General features: G+C 38.3%; 1 pseudogene; it reads left to right on the forward strand.

Annotated features, from left to right (window-relative positions):
- Window positions 1–6,853: 6,853 nt before the first annotated feature.
- LOC123459393 lies at window positions 6,854–7,096 on the forward strand (annotated as a pseudogene).
- Window positions 7,097–23,102: the final 16,006 nt, after the last annotated feature.

The raw sequence follows: 23,102 nt of genomic DNA on the forward strand, positions 1-23,102 counted from the left end.
CCCTTATTGTAGATATTGGACTTGCTTTCTTAAAAATAGATGGTTTGATTTGAATCTCCCTTCTCATAAGATCACCACAGAATATTCATCACATACTCATAAAACCTTGAGACCTAAAATTCTTTTCAGCAAAGCAAACCATACAGTATTGTGTGTAGAGGTTGTTCAACTAAGGAATAAATGTTTATAAAACAAAAAAAAAAGAAAAAAATCAGATCCATTAGTATATAAAAGTCCTTATTCTTGAGTCATTATTCCTCAGGAATTAAATCTGAAAATTAAACATTTAATCTGGAAAGGAATGTATGTGTATATACTGAGCCGCATCATGCAGACTAGAGGAGCCCATATGACTTTGCTGAAGGATGTGAAAAGATGGTTTAACAAGATTCCAAACGAGCCTTCTCAGGCTTTTATGATTCTGTGCTCTAGATTCTCCTCATTCCTGCTGGTTATTTGTTCTTTATTTTCTTTATGCGTTCCTCCTCTGTGATCTCTAAATGTTTACAGGCCTCCCTCCACCTTAGGGTCTTGTCTTTCTCTTCTCTCCACATTGATGGGTGTCTATATTCCACACATGTTTACTGCTCCAGCCCAACCATTTCCTCTTTTCCTAGACTCTTGTAAACCATTTTGTTTTGACATCTAATTCCATATAATCTAACACCCTTAGCATTGTATACATAAAGGCCCTGTTTTCTGTCAAACACGCCAGCTTTTTCAGGACTTAAGGACTCGAGGAATATACGCTAATAGAATGTTGGGTCAAAGTCTATCTATTTTCTATACAGATAGAACAGTGATTCTAGACAGGTTGTGAAAAAAATGCTATTTTTCAATTTTTAACTTATTGATTTTCTTAAATAAAAATATCTCACACATAAACCATCTTTCCTCCATCTTGATTCAACTGTGGGTCTTCAGTGGGGTTATCGGTATTCACTGTGGGGACCAAGAGGCTTCAGTCAATCTCTGCAGAGATAGGGGAAACATGGTGTTTGAGGCTATCCCCAACCACCCTGGTACTCTTACACTCTTTCTACCCCCTCATTCCATGATGCTCCTTGAGTCTTGGTGGGTAAGGTAGAGATCTGACTAAGTGTTGTTTCTGTACACTCTAGATCTCTGTTTTGATGAGGTTTGAGTGACCAAAGGTTTAACTGCATGGTGTGGTTAAATGTATACACATACATTTTTTTTTCCAGATTTTAATGTTAAGTTGGTCTAGTATTCCTGAGGAATAATAACTCAAGAATGAGGACTTATATATGCTAATGGATTTGATTTTCTTCCTTTAAATTGTTTGCAGGTATTTCCCTAAAATGATTTTCAAGCTACCCATGAGAATAGTAGTCTTGCCACCACTTCCCCTGTAGTGACTTCTGTGTCCCAGCAGATGAAATGGAGGTGACCCATTTCCTGATAGTCAGATCTCTCTTCTTGATGTATTAATGTATCGTTGTTCTCTCCTGTGTTCTTCTCCATATGTGACATAGAACAAACTCTCACCAAAAGTGAGAACAGATTGGATACAAGAGGATACACCTAGTCATTAGAGAGATATACTGAAGTATATGTCCACTCTTCTTAAAGAGCAGTGAAGGTTCTCTCTGGAGCCTATTGGTTTCCTGTTCTAGGGAATCTGGCTTAGTTTCCAGAGCCAGATATGAATTTATCCCCACTGAAGAGGTCTCATGTCCAATCCATGAGCAGTTGATTACCTACATGGGCTGTGTGTCTCTATTGCACAAGTGTACATTTCTGGTTCAGCTGGTTGGTTTTGTAAGTGGTAGGATATCCTGCTTAATCAATAAGTTGACAACTGCTCAGCACTATGAGGGTTATCTCAGAGGGAACTAGAATCCTTCTTAGTTCAAGCATGATCAATTGATGTCCTGTGGCTCCATGCTGTTGTGTCTTCAGCATTAGAGACTACCTTTTAGCTCTTTCATGTAACCAAGTGTTTTAGAAATAGCCTGTATCCTTTCGAGGACCTCATGTCTCCCTGACCAAAAGTTCAGTGTGTGTGTTGGGGGGGGGGGTTGGTGGTGTTCAATTTCAGCCCTGTGAATTACTAGCCAGCTCCCATGGTTTCAGAGTTATGCTTTCTCCAATTTTTATGGAGCTCTTCTGTTCAGGTCTCCCCCTCTCCAAACACCATTGAGGGCAATGACTTGTAAAATGGTATCCTTGAAGAAGGCAAGGTTTCTATGGGATTGATTCATGTTACCATTATTTTTTGTATCCCTCCCACTCTTCCCTTTCCTATACCCTCTAGGCCTTTGCATGCCTGCCTGCCTCCCTCCCTTCCTTCCTTCCTTCCTTCCTTCCTTCCTTCCTTCCTTCCTTCCTTCCTTCCTTCCTTCCTTCCTTCCTTCTTTCCTCCCTCTCTCCCTCCCTCCCTCCCTCCCTCCCTCCCTCCCTCCCTCCGTTCCTTCCTTCCTTCCTTCCCTCCTTCCTTCCTTCCTTCCTTCCTTCCTTCCTTCCTTCCTTCCTTCCTTCCTTCCTTCCTTCCTTCCTCCTTCCCTCCCTCCCTGTCTCTCTCCCTCTCTCCTTCCCTCCCTCCCTTCCTCCCTCCCTCCCCCTCTCTCTTTTTCTTCTTTCTTTCTTCCTTCTTTCTTTCTTTCTGCTGATCATTGGCTTATTGTCCAGTAGCCCTGCCTCACTTCTCTCACAATTTCCCTTCTTTCCTATCTTCATTCCAATGCCATGTCCATATTGTACATATTTATTATGGCTTTCAATTAACTGATGTTGGACCAGGTTAGGAACTGCTTATGAGAGTAGTCATGTGATTTTTGTCTTTCTGAGCCTGTGTCACCTCACTCAGCATGATTTTTTCAAGACCCTCCATTTTCCTGCAAATTTGATTATTTCATTTTTCCTTACCACTGAGTAGAATTCCAGTGTGTATGTGCACCACATTTTCATTAACCTTTCCTTTCTTGGTGGACATCTAGGCTACTTCCAATTCCTGTCTATTGTGAATAAAGCAGCAATAAAAATGGTTGTTCAAGTGTCTTTGTGGTATATAGTAAAGTGTTTAGGATGCATGCCAAAAAGAGGTATAGCTGTATCTAATGATAGTTATTGTTTCAGCCTTTTGAGGAGTCTCAATATTAATTTCCACAGTGGCTGTACAAGTTTGCATTCCCACAAGCAGTGAATGAGGGTTCCTCTTTCCCACACCTCTGCCAGAATGTGCTGTCATTTAATTTTTTGGTAGTTGTTATTCTGACTAGAGTAAAATAGCATCTCGTGGTTGTTTTTTTTTTTTAAATTTTATTTATTTATTTATTTATTTATTTATTTATTTATTTATTTGAGAGCGACAGACACAGAGAGAAAGACAGATAGAGGGAGAGAGAGAGAATGGGTGCGCCAGGGCTTCCAGCCTCTGCAAATGAACTCCAGATGCATGCACCCCCTTGTGCATCTGGCTAACGTGGGACCTGGGGAACCGAGCCTCGAACCGGGGTCCTTAGGCTTCACAGGCAAGCGCTTAACCGCTAAGCCATCTCTCCAGCCCTCGTTGTTGTTTTTATTTTCATTTCCTTCCTGAGTAGAGGTATTGCACATCTCTTTACGTGTTTAATGGCCATTTATATTTCTTCCTTTGAGAACTCCCTGTTTAATTTCCTGCCCCCTTTTTTGAGTGGGTGCTTGATTTTTTTATTTAGGTTTTTGAGGTCTTTGTAGAGTCTAGATATCAAGCCTTTGCTGGTGCTATTACTGGTGAAGAAATCCCATTCAGTATGTTGTATATTGAATTTTGCTTATCTGAGCAAAAGCTTTTTATTTTCATGAGGTCGCAGTTGTTCACTGTTTGTCTAATTCTCTGGGCCACTGGAGTCTTCTTCAGAAAGTTTCCATATATATACATTTTGAGAATTCTTTCTACTTTTTTTCCTAGTCAAGCTAGAGTTTCAGGTTTTATAATGAGGTCCTTGACCCATTTGGAGTTGATTTTAGTGCAAAGTGATAGGAGGGAGTCCCAGTTCAGTCTTCTACATATGGCTGTCCAGTTTCTCCAACACCATTTGTTGAAGATGCTGTCTTTGATCCAGTTAGAGCTTTTGACTGATTTTTAAAAGATCAGGTAGCTGTAATTACATGAACTCATACTCAGATCTTCAATTTGATTCCATTGATTGACGTGCTTATTTTTAGGCCAGTACCACACTGTTATTACTATTGCCTTATAGTATAGCTTGAAATCAGGTATGGTAATACCACCAGAGGTATTCCTTTTTCTGAGTACATTTTTTGGCTATCTGAGCCTCTTGTGCTTCCATATAAATTCTGAGAAGTTTTTTCCTAATTCTTTGAAGAATTTTGCTGAGGTTTTGATTGGAAATGCATTGACTCTGTATATTTCTTTTTGTAGGATGGCCAATTTAACAATATTTATTTTTCCAATCCCTGAATATATCTTCCTCCAGTTTTTCCTTTAATGTTTTATGTTTTCATTATATAGGTCTTTTACTTCCATGGTTAGAGAGATTCCAAGGTATTTGATTTTTTTTGTGTGACCATTGTAAAGGGGACAGAAAGCTTCCTTGATTTATTTTTTCATGTTGTTGTCATTGATATATACAAAGGAGATTTTTGTGTGTTGATTTTATAACTTGCCACTTTGATGAATGTATTTATCACTTCTAGGAGTTTTGTGATGGAATTTTTTGGATCTCTTAGGTATGGAATTATGGCATCTGTGAATAGGGCTAGTTTGGCTTCTTCCTTTCCAGTTTCTATCCCTTTTATTTACTTCTCTTGTCTTATTGCTTAAGCTAAGACATCAAGTATTATGTTGAAAAAGCAGTGGTGAGAATGGGCACCCCTGCCTGCTTTCACAGATAGGTTTTTGAATTGATGTAACATACCAGAATGTGGCATCTACTTATGATTTCCTTGATTAATTTATCTGTATCAAGGTACAATAGATTTTTAACATACATGAGACCTTGCTTGCAAAGAGGAAAAGGAAGTGAGACTATATTTGGAGGCTGAATTCTTAAGACAGAGGAAGGAAGGAAAGAAAATGAAATAGGAGTGGGGAAGTTTAAGGTGAACAGGACCCCAAAGGTAAACTAAAATGGACTGAAGGTGAGAAATGTCCTTGAGCCTATAAAGGAGAATCTGTTTTTTGTTTCTTTGATGTCTTTCCACCTAAAGGAGTTGCCTCTTTAGGTGCCTTTTTGGTTCTGAAACCCTGGTCCATCACTAGAATAGTTACCTTTTCTGGAAGACTGAGATTCCTGGAAAGTTTGCCTCTTTTCCTGGCCCATAAAAACCCCCAGTCTGAGTGTCTCTGTGGGCTTCTCCATTTCAAGGAACTCTATTGCTGTGTCCTCTTGGGTAGAGCTCTGTAGTCTTTCCTTCTCTTAAGCTCTATAATCTATATAAAGTCTTTCTAAACTTTACCCTGTGCACAAGAGTGGGTACTCTTGCCCAGTTTAATAGACAGGTTTTTGAGTTAATGTAACATAGCAGAGAGTGGTATCTTTTTGTGATGTTCCCCCATAGATTGGTCTGTCGATCTCATTCTTTGAATTTATATGACAAGAACCTGGAAGCTACTGCCTCTGGAAGTTTTGTATGACTGTAATGTTCTGGCACTCTAACTCCAAGAGCTGAGAAAGGCTCCATAGCTCTCAGAGACATGCCAGAATCCCCATATTATAGGACGATGCAATGTTGTATGAAGGGATTTAGTTTACAGCAGAGAAATTTGACCACATGTGGATTATATTAACTTTTTAATTTCTAGGAAATTGAGTTTTTTGGCTGCATGCAGCTGAAGATAACTATGAATGCAGACCAACACAAAATTTTAATCTTACTTAAAACATTAAGGAATTTTGTAGTTATTTTTGTAACTCAATTGCATGGTTCTAACGCATGAACTTTGCGGAGGGCAACATCCTGTTACAATTTCCAAGGACAGACATGCTGGGAATAGAGAGCTTGTAAGATACAAATTTGGCAGGAAAAAGAGATTTAATTCAGTAGTTAGTGTGATTTTCTTGGCTCTTGAACACACAGCCTGCTGAAGTCTAGGCTGGTACCATGGTGTGACTCATGAACTCTTTGGACAGGCTGGTAACTAGAGTCCAGAGGCTGAAAACACATATTTATACCACAGTACTTGGTGAAAGCATCAAACTGAAGGGAAAAATTTAGCGTTAACAAGATACGAGGTTAGGGACCAGATCCCAATGCAGTGGGGCTCATACATAGGTAGTGTGGGAGCACCTAGAGAACCAGGCAGTTGGTGAAAGAAGGACTTTGACAATAACAGTAAGATTTACATGACATTTACAGGGAAATGGATAAGCCAGACTCAGAAAGGTAAATACCATGTTTTTCTTTTTCCTCATATGGGGAATTTAGAAGTGTGTGTGTGCATTTGTAGGTCATGAAACTAGAGGGAACTGTAAAAAGTGAAGAAGAGGTCTTAAGTGAGGGTAATGTGATACATATGACATGAAAATTTAATGGGGAGGCTATTTGGAGGAAGAAAGGGAACCAGCCAGAGGGGGTAGAAGATACAGGTGTGGGAAGTTGAAGAAGAGGACAAGTTAGAAGGGTGTAATAATAAGTATATATGAAAATGCCACTTTGTATGTTAGCTTTAAAAACTGGTAAAATAAATAGTAAGATTTGTGGCATGTTTTGAAAGCAGGCTCCTGTACAGAGGAATAATATCTAAACCGCAATAGGATGAGAGTTTTGATGCTTTATGTCTTGGCAAGAGCAAAATTTCCATAAGTTTTCTAGGCCAAAGGCAAGAATAGAGTCTTAAAAACATTCTTCAAGCCATTTCTGGTGGTGATGATCTCCCTGCAAGAACATGCCTCTCACCAAGTATCTCCTTCACCCCTCTCCAGAAGAGAAACAAAAGAAGAGCCTGGTGCAGAGCTCCAATTCCTACTTCATGGACGTGAAATGCCCAGGATGCTGTAAAATCATTACAGTCTTCAGCCATGTACAAACAGTAGTTTTGTGTGGCGGCTGCTCCACTGTCCTCTTCTAGCCTACAGGAGGAAAAGCCAGACTTACAGAAGGATGTTCATTCAGGAGGAGGCAGCACTAATGCTAGCCCTGAGGCTACCACCACCTCATGAATGAGACTGGCCAATTTAAATATATTCAGAATATATATGTGCATGTACATGTATATATATATAGTCATATATATATATGTGTGTATATATATATATAGTTATATAGTTATATATATGTTGTTGAAGCCATTGTATGTTTAAAAGCAATGATTTTATAAATGGATTATTTTTATCATCTCTGAGAGGATTTCTTCAAGTCAGAAATGATGCCTCTGTAGGCATTCTGGAAGGCAGTATGGTACTCTTAGAAATTATTTATCCTGTAAGCCTGAAGATAAAAACTCAATAGCACTTTATTGTGAATATGTTTACTCATTGTATTAGGTATCTATAAAGGTGCAGCCTTAAGTGGTTAAAGATAATGCAGATATATTAGCTCACAATGTCAAGGTTGCAGGAGTGTAACTTAACTTGCGTATCTCTGGCTTAAGTTGTTTCATGAGGTTACAGGGTCAATGCCTGCTTAAAACTTGACTGGAAATGAAGGACTCCCTGTGGGGTTGTAGCAGATCTCAGTTTCTTTCTGGCTATGGGCCAGTTTTTTGCCACATGCATGTCTCCTTATGCTACCCCATTGTTCTCATCCATGACAATAACCATCCTCCAGACTGAGCAATCCCGGAAAGTAATCCAGACAGAGGGTGAGAAAGAGCTCTCAAGACATGTGTCATGGGCTTTTGATAACTTGAAAGCTGATATGCCATGACTTTCATTACAGTCTATTTACTAGAAGTTAGTCACAGGTTCTGCCCAAACTCAAGGGAAAGAGATGACACAAGCCTAAGAATACCAGTGTTGGGATCATTGGAGGCCATTTTAGGGGCTTCCTTCCATATTTACTGATACCAAGTGTTATTATATGGATAGTAGGGACTCTGAGTGCTGGGTGGAGAGGTGGATGGATAATAGCCACACAATTTGTGTCAAGAATGCCAGTTATATCTCACCTTGGAAATGAATCCTATGTATACAAACCACTATAGCATCATTATAATTCCAATATTATTATAAATTTGGAGTACCTTGAAATCACAGGAGAAATCAAATTAGAGCCCAAAGCTAACTTGGAGGTCTAAAGTCTCTAACCAAAATAGATTTTTTAAAGGATTCAGAATGTATACAGAATATATATTGTATTTTTGCAAATTACCATGACAATGCATCTTATAAACAGAAGCTGTAAAAATATTTCTTAGAATCTAAACGACTTAAAGTAGAATAGCTTGAATACATACAAAGCACCAATGCCTTATCTTGATGCTAAATGTTAGCAAGGAGAACACTAACTTTAATGATTTTTTGCAAAGGAAGTCTACTTCTAAGGTAAAATCAGCTTTGCAGGTACTTACCATCCTAGGGCCAATATCTTAGGCCCTACACAAAACCAGTGAAGAAAATATTCATGCCTTGTTAATTTAATGTTCAGTGTTGCAAAACAGATTCATCAAGAGCTTAAATTAAATAACCAATAAGGTATACTGGTATTTCATTGTAAGCCAGTAATATTTGGAATAAATGAGGTGAAGGAATACTAAGCCCAAGAAGGTAAAAGCAGCCATAGGTAAGCTTTAGTTTCATTCTAGATTTGTCATGGAAATCCAAGGCTGCGTGATGAATGGAGCAAGACATGCCTTTGGAAATTTGTAGGGAATATTGGCCATGCTGGTGTCAGATATGAAGTTGGGAGACTCTGTGGGGAAAATCAGTAAGTGAGAAAAGACAGGATTCAGTCATATATATGCGTGTGTTTATATATGTATTTTCCCCACTTCTATCTAGTGCAGAATTCCCCCTATTTTTTCATCTAGTACTTTGAGAGGCTCCATGGGCTGCTGAGAAGAATTGTGTATTCTGTAGAATATTAGAGTGGAATGTCTTGTAGATGTATGATAGATCTAATTGATCTATGGTGTTGTGAAGATCTATTATTTTCCTATTGATTTTCTGCTTGGATAATCTGCCTATTGATGATAGTGGGGTACTGAAATCCCCTAATATGATGGTATTGGGATTTATTTCTGGTTTGTTGTCAAGCAGCTTTATAAGCTGTGGTGCACCAATGCTTGGTGAGTATACATTTATAATTGTGATGTCCTTTTGTGTTGTTCCCTTGATAAGTAAAAATTGTACTTTGTGTTTTTTTTTTTTAATATTTATTTATTTATTTGAGAGAGACAGATAGAGGGAGAGATAGAGAATGGGCGCGCCAGGGCTTCCAGCCTCTGCAAACGAACTCCAGACGCGTGCGCCCCCTTGTGCATCTGGCTAACGTGGGACCTGGGGAACCGAGCCTCGAACCGGGGTCCGTAGGCTTCACAGGCAAGCGCTTAACCGCTAAGCCATCTCTCCAGCCCACTTTGTGTTTTTTTATTGTTTTTGGTTTAAAATTATTTTGTCAGATTTATTTATAGCCACACCCATGTTTATTATTTCCATTTGCTTGGAAAGTCATTTTCCTTTCTTCTGTATTAGTTATGTACATACTCAGTGTGTAATCAGCCATGTTGGTACCATAGTTAGCCTCCTCCATGTCCTCCTCCATCAAAAGGGACCCTCCTCATTGGGGAATGTGGGTTGTGCATTGTGGGGGTAGCCATCAGTTATGGGGAAGAGGCAATGTCTCTGTGCATAATGTCCCAGCTTGTGCCTCTAACAATCTTCCTGCCTCCTCTTCCTTGAATTTTCCTGAGCCATGTTGGCTTCATTTTAGGTCTACTTCAGTGATGAGGTCTTGGGAACCTTTGTGTCTCTGGATATCTTGTTTGGTAGGAGTTGAGTGCTCTCTGTGTCCATCTCCTTCACCCTTGTGCTAGTACCAGGTTCACCAAGAAAGCAGCACTCTTTCTCATTTCACCAATTACTCTATGTTTCATGCTGGGTCCTGGTAAGTTGCAATGGGCTAAATCTCTCCTCAGGTTCTGTGTCCATCCGAAAAAGAGAAGCAGGTTCTCCAACAGACAGTGAAGTCAGCCCTGGATAAATGAGATAACCACTATCATTTTAGAGAAAATTAAATAGGTATAGGCCCTCTTGTAGCCCATGATTGGTGGGAGATTGACATTGGAGAGCAGACTTGATTTTTGGATATGGTTCTGACTTGTTTCCCAGTTCCAGCTATGGGTTCCATTCTATGGAGTGGATCAATTAGCCAATTCAAGAGCAGTTGGTTACCCACCATGGCTGTGTGCCACTGTTGCACTTGGGTGAGCATCACATCAGGTTGATTACTGCTGAGTAGCTTAGACCACAAGTTGCTTGGAGAGATATTGGTGATTTTCCTTCAGTTGCTCATGTAGCACTTCTGGCATTAGAGAAACTAACTGTCTGTGTACTGACTTTCTTCCAGATTCCAGCCAGGTCTCTCCATGTTCTGTACCAACAGCATATGGTGTCTTCAGCAGTAGGGCCTTACCATTAACATTTGGTGGATAATCAGGTGCTCTGACAGAAATCTGTCTTCTTTTGGGAGACTTTGTAGGTTTCTCTGATCAACAGCTCATTGTGGATGTTAACTACATCCTGGTAATGGGAGTTATAGGCCAGTGCCAACATAAGGAAGAAAAATATAGGTAATATAAAAGAGAAAGAGAGAAGAGGGAGAGAGAGAGGAGATAAGATTAAGATTAGTCAGGAAGATTCATGTTAGGAACCACAGATGAGTGAGACCATGCAACAATAATTGTGTTTCTGTGACTGGGTGAGTTTGCTGAGAATTATCTGTTCTAGGTTCTATCATTTTTCTTTAAATTTAATTGAGTCATTTTCCCTTACTGCTGTATAGAATTCTATTGTCTAGATATACCACATCTTTGTTTTGCATTCTTCTAATCATGGACATTTGGGTTGATTCCAGTTCTTGCTCTTATGAATTGAGCAGCTATAAACATGGTTGAGCAAATGTCTTTGAACTGAGGTATGGAGCTTTTTAATCACCTTTAAGAATTGAGATGGAGGTTCTCAGGTCTCTTATCTATAGTTTAGTAAGGGAATAACTGGGTCTGTTGGTAACTCTATAGTCAACCTTTTTAGGAGTCTCTATATTGCTTTCCATAGTGGTTGTACCATCTTACATTTCCACCAACAGTGAATGAGAGTTTCCATTTCTCTGCATCCTCACCAGCATTGGTTTTCATTAGATTTTTTAATGTTTCCTATACTTAGTGGGGTAAGGTGGAATCTCATAGTTGTTTTAATTTGCATTTCCTGATGATTAGGGATGTTGAACATTTCCTTAAGTGTGCGTTTTCCGTTTGAATTTCTTCCTCTGAGAACTTCCTGTTCAGTTCTCTGCCGCATTTGGTGAGTGGGTGGTTTGACTTTTTATTGTTTTGGTTTTTGAGTTCTTTGTAGATTCTAGAAATTAGGCCCCTGTCAGTTCTATAGCCAGCAAAAAGTTTCTCCCATCCTGTGGGAAATTTATTGGCTCTGCTTATTGTATTATTGTCTGTGAAAAAACTTTTCAGTTTCATGAGATCCCAATGATTGACAGTTGTTTAATTTCCTGAGCTACTCCTACAAAGTGAAAAGTTCCTCCTATTTTTTCTTCCAGTAGTATCAGAATTTCTGGCTTATATTGAGGTCTGTGATGCATTTGGACTTGATTTTTGTGCATGACAAGATGTATAGATCTAGTTTCATTTTCCTACATATGGTTATCCAGTTGTCTAGGACCATTTGTTGAAGATGCTGTCTTTTTTCCAGTTTACATTATTAGGGCCCTTGTCAAATATCAGTAGTAGTAGTTACTTGGCCCAGAGTCCAGGTCCTTGATTCTGTTCCTTTGGTTTATAATCCTGTTTTTATTCCAATACCATGATGTTTTTGTTATTATGACTTAGTAATATAGCTTTAGATCAGGCATGGTGATGCCTCCAGAGGTATTTCTTTTGCTGAGGATGTGCTTGGATATCTGAGGCATTCTGTCATTCCATATGAATTTGGAGATCATTTTTTCTATCTCTGTGAAGAACAATGTTGGGATTTTTATTGGTATTGCATTAAATCTTTATATGGCATTTAGTAAGATTGCCATTTTCACAATGTTAATTTGCCCTATACAGGAGCATGGAAGGTCTTTCCATTTTCTCAAGTCCTCCTAAATTTCATTATTGAGTGTTTTTTATGTTTTCATTGTATAGGTATTTCACATACTTGGTTAATGTTATTCCAAAGTATTTTATCTATTTTGTTGCTATTGAAAATGGGACAATGTTGCTAATTTCATTCTTTGTATCTTTGTCTTTTGTATATAGAAAGGCACCTGATTTTTGTGATTGATTTTGTATGCTGCCACTTTGCTGAAGGAGTTAATCACCTTTAAGAATTGAGATGGAGGTTCTCAGGTCTCTTATCTATAGAATCATGTCATCTGTGGAAAGGGCTAACTTAACTTCTTCCTTTCCAAGGTTTATTCCTTTTATTTCTTCCTCCTGTCTTATTGCTTAAGCTAAGAATTCCAGTATTACATTGAAGAGCAGAAGTGAGAGTGGACACCCCTGTCTTGTTCCTGATCTCAATGGGAATTTCTTTAGTCTCTCCCCATTAAGTATTTATTGGGCTTTATGAGCTTTATACATAGCGTTTATTATGTTGAGATATAAACTATCCATGCTATTATCTCCAAAGTTTTGATCATGAAGTGATGTATTATGTCAAAGGCATTTTCTGCATTTATTGAAATGATCATGTGGTTTTTGTATTTAAGCTTATTTATATGGTTCATTACATTAACAGATTTCCATACGTTGAACCAACCCTCCATTTTGGGGATGAAGCCTACTTGATCAAGGTGGATCATACTTTTGATGTCTTGTTGAATTCATTTTGCAAGGATTTAGTTCAGGATCTTTGCATCTAAGTTCATCAGGGAAATAGGCTTATAGCTTTCTTTTCTTGTGGCATCTCTGCCTGATTTTGGTATTATGGTGATGCTAGCTTCAGAAAAGGTATTGGGAACTTTTCTTGCTCTCAAATTATGTGGCATAGTTTAATAAAAATTGATTTCATTTCTTCCATGAAGATTTGATAGAATTCAGCTGAGAAGCCATCTGGTCCTGGACTCTTCATTTTGAGAAGGTTTTTGGTTACCTTTTCAATCTTGATGGGTGTGATTAGTTTGTTTAGGAGATTAATCAGCTCAGAATTTAGCTTTGGTAGGTCATATGTATCAAGGAATTCATCCATTTCCTCCAAATTATCCAGTTTCATGGGTAGAGGTTTTTGCAATAAGTCCTGATGATTTTCCCAATTTCATTTGTGTCTGTTGGGATCTCTCCTTTTTCATTTCTGATTTTGTTAATTTGAAGCATCTCTTTTTTTGCTTGATCACATTGGCCAGGGCTTTACCAATCTTGTTTATTTTTTCAAAGAACGAGCTCTTTGTTTCATCATTTTTCTTAATTGCTTTCTTAGTTTCCAATTCATTAATTTCTGCTCTAATCTAAATTATTTCTTTCTGTTTGGAGCTTTTGTGTTGGATTCTTCATGTTTTTCCAGTGTCTTTAGGTAGATGGTTAGGTTATTGATTTGGGATGTCTCTGTTTTTGTTATGACGGCATTTAGTGCTATAAAATTTCCCCGAGGGCCTGCCTTCATTGTGGCCCATAAGTTTTGGTATGATGTTTTCATGTTTCATTCAATTCTAGAAAATTTGCATTTAAAAAAAATTTCATCCACTACCCATTTATTGTTTAAAAGTGTGCTTTTCAGTCTCCAGGATCTGGTCGGATTCTTGGCACATATTTTGTTGTTAATTTTTAGTGATATAGCACTGTGATCTGATATCATGCAGGAAATTATGTCGATCTTCCTAAAAATATTGAGGCAGGCTTTATGACCCAGTATATGTTCTATTTTAGAGAAGGTTCCATAGGCTGCTGAAAAGAAGGTGTAATCTGTGGAATTTGGGTAGAATGTTCTGTAGATGTCTGTTAGGTCTAATTGATCTATGGTGTTATTGAGCTCTTTTACTTTCCTGTTAATTTTATGTTTGGATGATCTGTCTATTGCTGATAGTGGAGTATTAAACACCCCAACTAGGATGGTGTTAGTAGTTATTTCTGTTTTCTTGTCAAGTAGGTTTTGTTTTATAAATTGTGGTCCACTTGTGTTTGGTGCATAAAGATTGATGATTGTGACATCCTCTTCTTGGACCATTCCCTTGATAAGAAGTGGCCTTCCTTGTCTCTTTTGATTACTTTTGGTTTGAAGTCCATTTTTGTCAAATATTAGTAGATCTGTGACTGTTTGTTTCTTATTTCCATTAGGTTGGACTTCATTTCCACCCTTTCACCCTGAGGAGGTGTCTATCTTTAGTGCTGAGGTGGATTTCTTGAAGATAGAAGATTGAGGGGTCTCATTTTTTGATCCACCCTGTTATCTTATGTCTCTTGATGGGTGAATTAAGGCCATTAACACTTAGGGTAATGACTGTGAGGTTTGATTTAATCCTTGCCATGTTGTGGTCCTTTATGTTGTTTGGTGTTTTCTTGGACTTTGTAGTTTTTTGTGCCTTCTCTGAGTTTGGTTATTGTGATCTGCTTCTTTTGCACACTTGAGCTTGGTTATTTGATTCTTCTGTGGAGAATTCCCTGAAGTATTCTCTGTAGGTTTGGCTTTGTGTTTATGTAATTATAAAGCTTAATTTTATCATGGAAAGTTTTTCTTTCACTATCTATTATAAAGGATACTTTTGCTGGGTTGAGTAGCTTGGGTTGGATGTCATAAGTTCTTAGACTTTGCAGTGTTCTGTTCCAGGGCCTCTGGCTTTCAGGTTTTCCATTGAGAAGTCTCAAGTAATTCTGATGGGGTTACCTTTATTTATGTCTTCATTGAGATTATCCAACTGGTTATTGAAGTCCTCATTTTTTTCCCCCTCCTTCAGATCATTTAACTGTCTTTGGCACCCTTCCTGGTTCTTTTCTATTAGGTCCAATTTAGTGAGGACAGCATTCATACAATCATTGGCCCTTTGCTGATTTTCTGCAAGTTGTTTTATTTGCTTGGCAATGGTTGCATAGCTTGTATCTTCATTTTGGGGTTCTGATCCTATTGTCTCTTCTATGTTTTGATTAGAGACATTCATTGTGGGACTGGGCAATCTTGTTGGATTTACTTGCATTTGATTTTTCATGTAATCCCTTTTGTGCTATGGTCTGCCCATCACAGTGTAGGACTCTTATTTAATTTAGGAGGTAGCTGTAGTTTACCCCTGAAGTATCTTCAGTGATGACTCCCTTTTATGTTTTCTTCAATTATGCTTCTGATGGCAATGGGGCCTGTCTTTTCAGAGGGAAGGAGCCCACGAGGCTCTGGTGGGGGCCCAGTGGCCAGATGAAGAGGTTTGTTCATTGGTGGTTGGGGTATGGGACTGCATGGTCAGGTGGTACAAGGGCAAGAATGGAACAAAGTAGACAGGTATTGCCGTTGGGCTGTGGAAGGGGAGAGGGTGGGATTGTGTGGTGGTTCTGTGATGCTTATGGGTGAGGAGGATGGGTGGTGGTCCAGTGGGGTAGGGGGAAGTGGAGTGAGGGGTAAACAATAGCCTACTGCCTTGGGTTTGAGTAGCCTGCAGAAAGTGCATGCAGAGCGTTGGGTGGGAAGGCGGTTGTGCAAGAACACTGAAGAAGGGAGGAAGGGGAACACTAGCCTGCTGGTCTGGGTCTGGGCAGGGAGGAGTGGCAGCTGAGACTGTGTCTGGGACAGCTGCTTGAGGGGACTGGGGGACTTATAGGCTACTGGAGAGTGTGGGAATCAGCGGATTCCTTACTTTGCTCCCCTGTGCCCTCCCACTGGAGGTCTACTAGGATCTAAAAACTAGAAACCTGAAAGAACTCCTAAGATCTTGCCTTTTCTTCCACTTGAGGTGATGGATGGTTAGGTGGACACCACCTTGACCGAAAGTCTCTGGAAAATCATTTTCCATACTTTCACCCTGGGGAGGTGTCTATCCTTTGTGGTGAGGTGGGTTTCTTTTATTAAATTTTTTTTTTATTAATTGGTTTTGTATTTAGCAAATGCAGTCAGTTTGCTACCATTATTAGGCTCATCCATGACCTACCCCCTCCCCTTGGTCCCTCCTTGTTGAGGTATATGGGTCATGCATTGCGGAGTTAGCCCAAGTTATGGGTAGGCTAAATGTCTCTGCATATCATGACCCAACATGTGGCTCTGACATTCTTTCCACCTGTGAGGTGGGTTTCTTGAAGACAGCAGATGGGAGGGACCATTTCTTTTTGATCTACCCTGTTATATTGTATTTCTTGATGGGTGAGTTAATATATTAATATTTTTAACATTTAAAAATATATTTTATTTATTTGAGATAGAGAAAGTAGAAGAGAGAGGGAGAGAATGGGAGCACCAGGGCCTCTGGCCATGGCAAACAAATTCCAGATGTACGTACCCCTTTGTGCATCTGGCTTATGTGGGTCCTACATGGGTTCTGGAGAGTTGAACTGGGATCCTTTGGCTTTGCAGGCAAATACCTTAATCACTAAGCCATTTCTCCAGCTGAGATTATTAATAATTAATGTCATAACTGTGAGGTTTGATTTAATACTTGCGATGTTAGAGGCTTTGTAGGGTTTGGTGTTTTATTCGGCCTTGAACATTTTCATGACTCCCTAGGTTGGTTATTTTGTTATCCTTCTAGTATGCTCTTAAGATTGGTTTTTGACTCTTCTGTGTGGAGTATTCCCTGAAGTATTCTCTGTAGTTTGACTGTACAGTAGTTTGGGTTGAACGCCATTATTATTATTATTTTTTTTAAGACTTTGAAGTTCTCCATGCCAAGCCTTTCTGGTTTTCAGGGTTTTTATTTAAAATCCTGAGGTAATTTTTATGGGATTCTATTTGTATGTAGTGAGTTGTTTCTCTCTTGCTGCTTTTAGCACTGTGTCTTTATATTCATTGTTTAGAGTTTTAGCTATCATGTGCCTTGGAGAGTTGCTTCTTAGGACCAGTTTGTTTGCTGTTCTGTGGGCTTCATGTATTTAATTTAGATGGGCCTCTCATTTGAGAGAGTGGGAAAGTTTCTTTTTGCAATAATTTGGTTGACTATGATCCTCATGCCTTTGGTATGAATTTCTTCCCTTTCTGGTATACTCTTAATCTGGATGTTTGGTCATTTTAGGATATCCCACAATTTTATCATATGCTCTTTGTATGCTGTTTTGAACTATGCAAAGTTTTTGGACTCCTGAAAAACTTTCTTCTGCCTTGTTTTCCATATATGAATTTCTGAATTATGTAAGATATAAGATGAAGATTTCAAAAGTTTTTTGGTAAACATGACCAATCACCTGAAAGAAGAGACATACAAGTAAATTCAATCCAGGACCTGTAGGAGAAAGTTATCAATATAGAGGAAGAAGTCAGCAGCATGGAAGAAAAACTCAGCAAGGAAGTTGATTTTGAAAGATAAAAAGCTAAATAGTAATGCTAGAAATAAGGCTGGAGAGATGGCTTAGCGGTTAAGGCAATTGTCTGCGAAGCTTGAGGACCCAGGTTAAATTCCCCAGACTCCACGTAAGCAGATGCACATGGTTGTGCCTATATCTGGAGTTCATTTGCAGTGGCTAGAGACCCTAGAACACACACACACACAGTCTCTCTCTCCCATAAATAAAATAAAAATAAAAAAGATTAAATAAAATAATTCTAGGAATTAAATCTTCCAGAATAAAATATGAAACAGTGGCAGAAAACATGAATAGACTCAACAAAGCAGAGGAAAGAATATCAGTGATGGAGTACCATGGTCACAACACCAAAAAAACTCTACAATTCATTCAACTAAAGAATTCGTGACATGGATGAAAGGGTTGAGTAAACATTAAAGGTATAGACAGACTATGTAATGAAACTATAGCAGAAAATTTCTTAAATCTAGGGAAAGAAATAGACATTTAAATACAAGAGGTTTTTAGAACTTAAAAAAGATATGACCAGACAAAAACATCTCCATGACACATTATAGACAAGTTGTCAAAAATAAGCAGCAAAAAAGTGGATGGAGAGATGGCTTAGCAGTTAAGGTGCTTGCCTGTGAAGCTTAAGGACTCAGGTTTGATTCCCCAGTACCAATGTATAACAAATGCACATGATTAGTACATGCATTTGGAGTTTGTTTGCAGTGGTTAGAGGCCCATTCCCTCTCTCTCTCTCTCCCTTTCTTGCTCTCTCACTCTCTACATATTTGCCTCTTTCTTTCCCCCTTCAAATAAATAAATGATTATTAATTTTTTTAAATTTAAAAAGCAAAAATAATATTAAAAGTTATTAGTGAAAACTGCCCAATCACCTATAAAAGCAGAAACACAATATCAAATTTCTTGTCAGCAAACTCACAACACCAAGAAAACATGGAATAATATATTTCAAGGCCTGAAAGCAAATAGCTGCCAACTAAGATTGCTACATCCAGGAAGCTGTCTTTTAGAAAGATGAAGTAAGGATATTTTAAGACAAACACACACCAGGGCCCTTCATGACCACCAACCAAGCACAGCAGAATGTACTTGAAGGAATAGTATCCACAAAGGAATAAAAAAGGGTCAAGCAGAAAAATACACGAAAAAGTAACTTTTATGAGAAGAAAGAGATGAACAAAGGAGAGCCAGGAAGGAATCCATCCTGTCCCACACAGCAAATTAGAAAAACTCTGATATTTATATGGGAGAAAGTAAAAGCAAAATGATAATCAAACCAATAGAAAAACAGCCAAAAATATATAGAAATTAGTAAGCATCTCTCAATGGCAACCTTAAATGTAATTGACCTTAACTCACTAATAAAGAGACAAACCCTGTCTGGTTGGAGTAAAAATAACCAACTAGATCCAGCTATTTGTGGTCTCCAAGAATATTAAGAAGACCACTACCTATTAATATATGGAAGAATTTATAAAGAATATACAACTGTAGGGTCTTGGGAGACAGCTCAGCAGGTAAGAGTGCTCTCCATGTAAGCATGAGGGTTTGAGAGGGCCTAATTCACCCTGAGTTCAATTCCCTAGCACCCATGTAAACAGCTGAGTGTGGCCACATACATCTGTAACTTCAATTCTGTGTGGAGCAGAGACGAGAAAGTTACTGTGGCTTGTGAAACATTGGAGTTGGGTTAATTGAGGAACTGTCTCAAGGAAATATATGGATGAGCAATAAAGGTTGACATTCCACATTTTTCCTCTGGCCTCCACATATGCATGCACAGGGTGTGAGCGTCTGCACACATGTATGCATACACCACACCACAAACATAGTATCAATATCCACCTGAATAAATTTACATGGCTAACAATACCAAGCATATTCTTATTCTGAATTTGGAGCAAATAGTATTTTTAAAAAGAAACAGCTCCAGACTGAAAACTATCTAGTTAATAGGATAAAGGAGAGGGTTGAGAGTGTGACCAAACAGCACATACTTGCAAGAACATGGAAGAATGTTTAAACAAACATTATGAAAGAAGTGACACAAACCAGACAAGTCATAGTATGTGAACCCTTTTCTGTAAAGGTGAAGAACATATGATACTGATCTCTTAGGCTTGTTAATTGCAAGGCACATGAGGGAATGATGAAAATATTCTCTACTGTTTTTTCCCACATAGATAGTAGTTATGTGTGTGTGTGTATGTGTGTGTGTGTATACATGTTTATGTGCATATAAACAATTTATTGAGTTATGTTTTGTGCATTGTACTATATGTAAATTAGTCTTCATTAAGATTAAGTAAAAGAGAAATATACTTAGTGAAATAATTGAGTTATTAATGTACTTTATAAAGTGTTCGATAAAGGCTATAAGAATCCTGAACAATTGACATTTAGGATTACATTCATCTTTATTGATTTCAGACATCTGAGTATTGATTTAAAACCATAATTATATATGCTAAGGAACTAACATCAATATCAATTTAGACTTTTAAAGCCAATAATCTAAACTTGTTTTAAGTGAAGAAAAATACAGCTATGATTTTTCCTCTACAAACATTGCCCTCATGTCAGATGCAAACAGAGTATATCACACTGTGGGCAGTGGTTAGGATTCTAAGGAAACAGCAAAATGACCTTCACTTCTGGCTTCAAGAGATAAACAGCTTAACATCCCAAATAAGCTACACAAATTGTTATCTCGAGTAGCTGCAAAAATGCAGCATATTTATAAACCATGCTCTGTATGGTTCATTCCTTTTTAAGGATTTCAAAGTCTGTTATTTTTTTCCTTACTGAATCTCATACTTACCTTTTACTTCTCAATTCTCAGGGTCAAACCATAATTCATGATATGGACTCTATTTGTCAGGGAGAATAATGATGTTCTAATGAGAAAACATATCTACAAAGCATCATTTGATTCTATTTTCAATGATATGATACTCAGATTTTGGGTACATTTGACTGATCCAACTAAGCTCATATTATAACCCATGACAGGAAATCTTTCCCCATATTATCCCTCATCTCCTTTCTATGTATTATTCTTTAGATGGGCCAAAGAGCTAGTCAATACAAGAGCATGGACTCAAAGCCACAGCATCTGGCTCTAGAGTTCACATTATGAACTTCTAGGTGGTGCTTTGGGGTGGTTGTGTGGTAATGTTTGGTCTCATTTCAGTCCTGAGAGAAAGGGCTGGACTTAATCCACTTCTTGGAATTTCTACACTAAAGCATTTCTCTCAGATCATCTCACTTCACATACATTTCAATTCATTAAAATGGTAATAAACAGACTTTTTGCCATTTTTTATGGAAATTCACACTATAACACTTTCAAAAATTTAAAAATGAGTTATACATGCTTATAGGATTCACCATGGTGTTTTGTAAAATTCTTGTAATGTGTGATGATAAAAGTGGAACAATCAATGAATCTATCACCTCAGAAATTTATCATTTCTTTGTGTTGGGAACATTCAAATTCTCTTCTAGTTTTACAAAAATATATGGTAAATCACCACTAATTATAGTTACCCTATCATGGTATAGAACAAACTAAAGTACTCTAGAGTGTTCTTACTAGTTAACTGTATCTTCTCACCCCGTAAACTCCTGCTAGTCTTGGTCTTAAGTAACACCATTTCTACTCTTCACTTGTATGAAACTAAGCTCTTGAATCTATACTTGAGTTAGAATATGTAGTGTTTGATTTTCTGTGTTTATTCTATGTCACTTTATATAATGTACTTCAGTTCCATTGATGTTGCTGTAAATAACAGGATTTCCTCTTCATTGAGTGAATGTTATTTACAATACATATATGCCACATTTTCATTATCCATAAATTCACTCAAAACACTTATTGATTCTATATCTTGACTGTTGTGGACAGTGTTATAATAAGAATGGAATGAAGTTTCTACCTACTGATTCCTTTTTTTGTGGTGTTTGTGTGTATATACCTAGTATTGAATATATTTATGCAGAATAAAAGAAAAAAAGGCAGTGACAATGAGTTGTTTAGAGTGGTTGAAATTAGAAATAAAAACTTTGAACAGAAAGGTAGGAAAATAAAACTACACTGTATCTTCTCCATGTAAGTAACCACAAATTAGCCTGAAAAGTGACCAACACAAACTGTGAAAGTCAGTAACTATATCTTGCAGAAAACACAAAGCTCTTCTAAGAGCATTTTCATGGGTGTTTGGGATGGTCCAGGTAGCAAACCAGCATTTTTAACTCTGAGCTTCTTTTGCATGTATATGTGTGTTTTATGTCATGTGTATGCATATTTGTGTTCGTACGTGCATGCACACGTGTGTGTGTGTATGTGGGGGTGCATGTGGAAGCCAGAGATCAACATCCAGGGTCTTTCTTAGCCTATCTCCACCTTATCTTTGAGACAGGGTCTCATTGTACCTAGTGCTCAGTCATTTGTTCAGATTAGCTGGCCTGTGAGCCCCAGAGATTCCCTGTCTCCACTTCCTTACAGGCATGTGATACCATGCCCAGCATCTTGTATGGGTGCTAGGGATCTGAACTCAGGTCTTCATGCTTGTAGGGCAAGCCTATTATCCATTGAGCCATCTCTGTCATAATTCTTTTGTATTTCTTCTGTGTGTGTGCACGTACATATGCCACAACTCACATATGGAGGTCAAAGGACAACTCTAAGACCTCCATCTTCTCTTTCCACCTTTTTTTGTGAGACAGGGTCTCTCTCTTATTGTTGTATGTGTCAAAACAACTGGCCCACCAGTTTTCATTCTCCTGGCTCCACCTCCCATTGCCATAGGTACATTGGGATTACAGAGACATGTGCCTCTTTGTGTCTAGTTTTATGTGGGTACTAGACAGGACTGCACTTGGGGTTGGAGGCTTGCAAGCAAGCACCTTCACCCACTAAGCTGTCTCTCTAACTCCACTTTAAATAATTTTTGTTTATTTAATTTTTATTTATTTATTTGAGAGCAACAGACACAGAGAGAAAGGCAGATAGAGGGAGAGAGAATGGGCACACAGGGCCTCCAGCCACTGCAAAGGAACTCCAGATGTATGTGCTCCTTGAGCATCTGGATAACGTGGGTCCTGGGGAGTCGAGCCTGGAACCCTGGTCCTTAGGTTTCACAGGCAAGCACTTAACCACTAAGCCATCTCTCCAGCCCTCTAACTCCTCTTTCATACTTCAGTCTTAAAACTTATTTTATTTATTTATTTATTTAAGATTGAGAAAGAGAGAGAGAAGCAGATAGTTAGAAATGGGAGTGCTAGGGTCTCTAGCCACTGTAAATGAACTCCAGGCACATGATATACCTTGTGTATCTGGCTTTACATGGGTCCTAGGGAATCAAACTGGGAGTCCTTTGACTTTACAGGCAAGTGCCTTCATGACTAAGCCATCTCTCTTGCCCTCCTCTTTCATATTTCTTATACATTTTATTCCAAATAACTACTAATGTATAAAGAATATGTACCCATGAAAAGAACATGTTATTTCTTCGGCTAGTCATAAACATTAAATATGGTATTT

This window comes from Jaculus jaculus, chromosome 3 (assembly GCF_020740685.1).
Source record: "Jaculus jaculus isolate mJacJac1 chromosome 3, mJacJac1.mat.Y.cur, whole genome shotgun sequence".
Taxonomy (NCBI): domain Eukaryota; kingdom Metazoa; phylum Chordata; class Mammalia; order Rodentia; family Dipodidae; genus Jaculus; species Jaculus jaculus.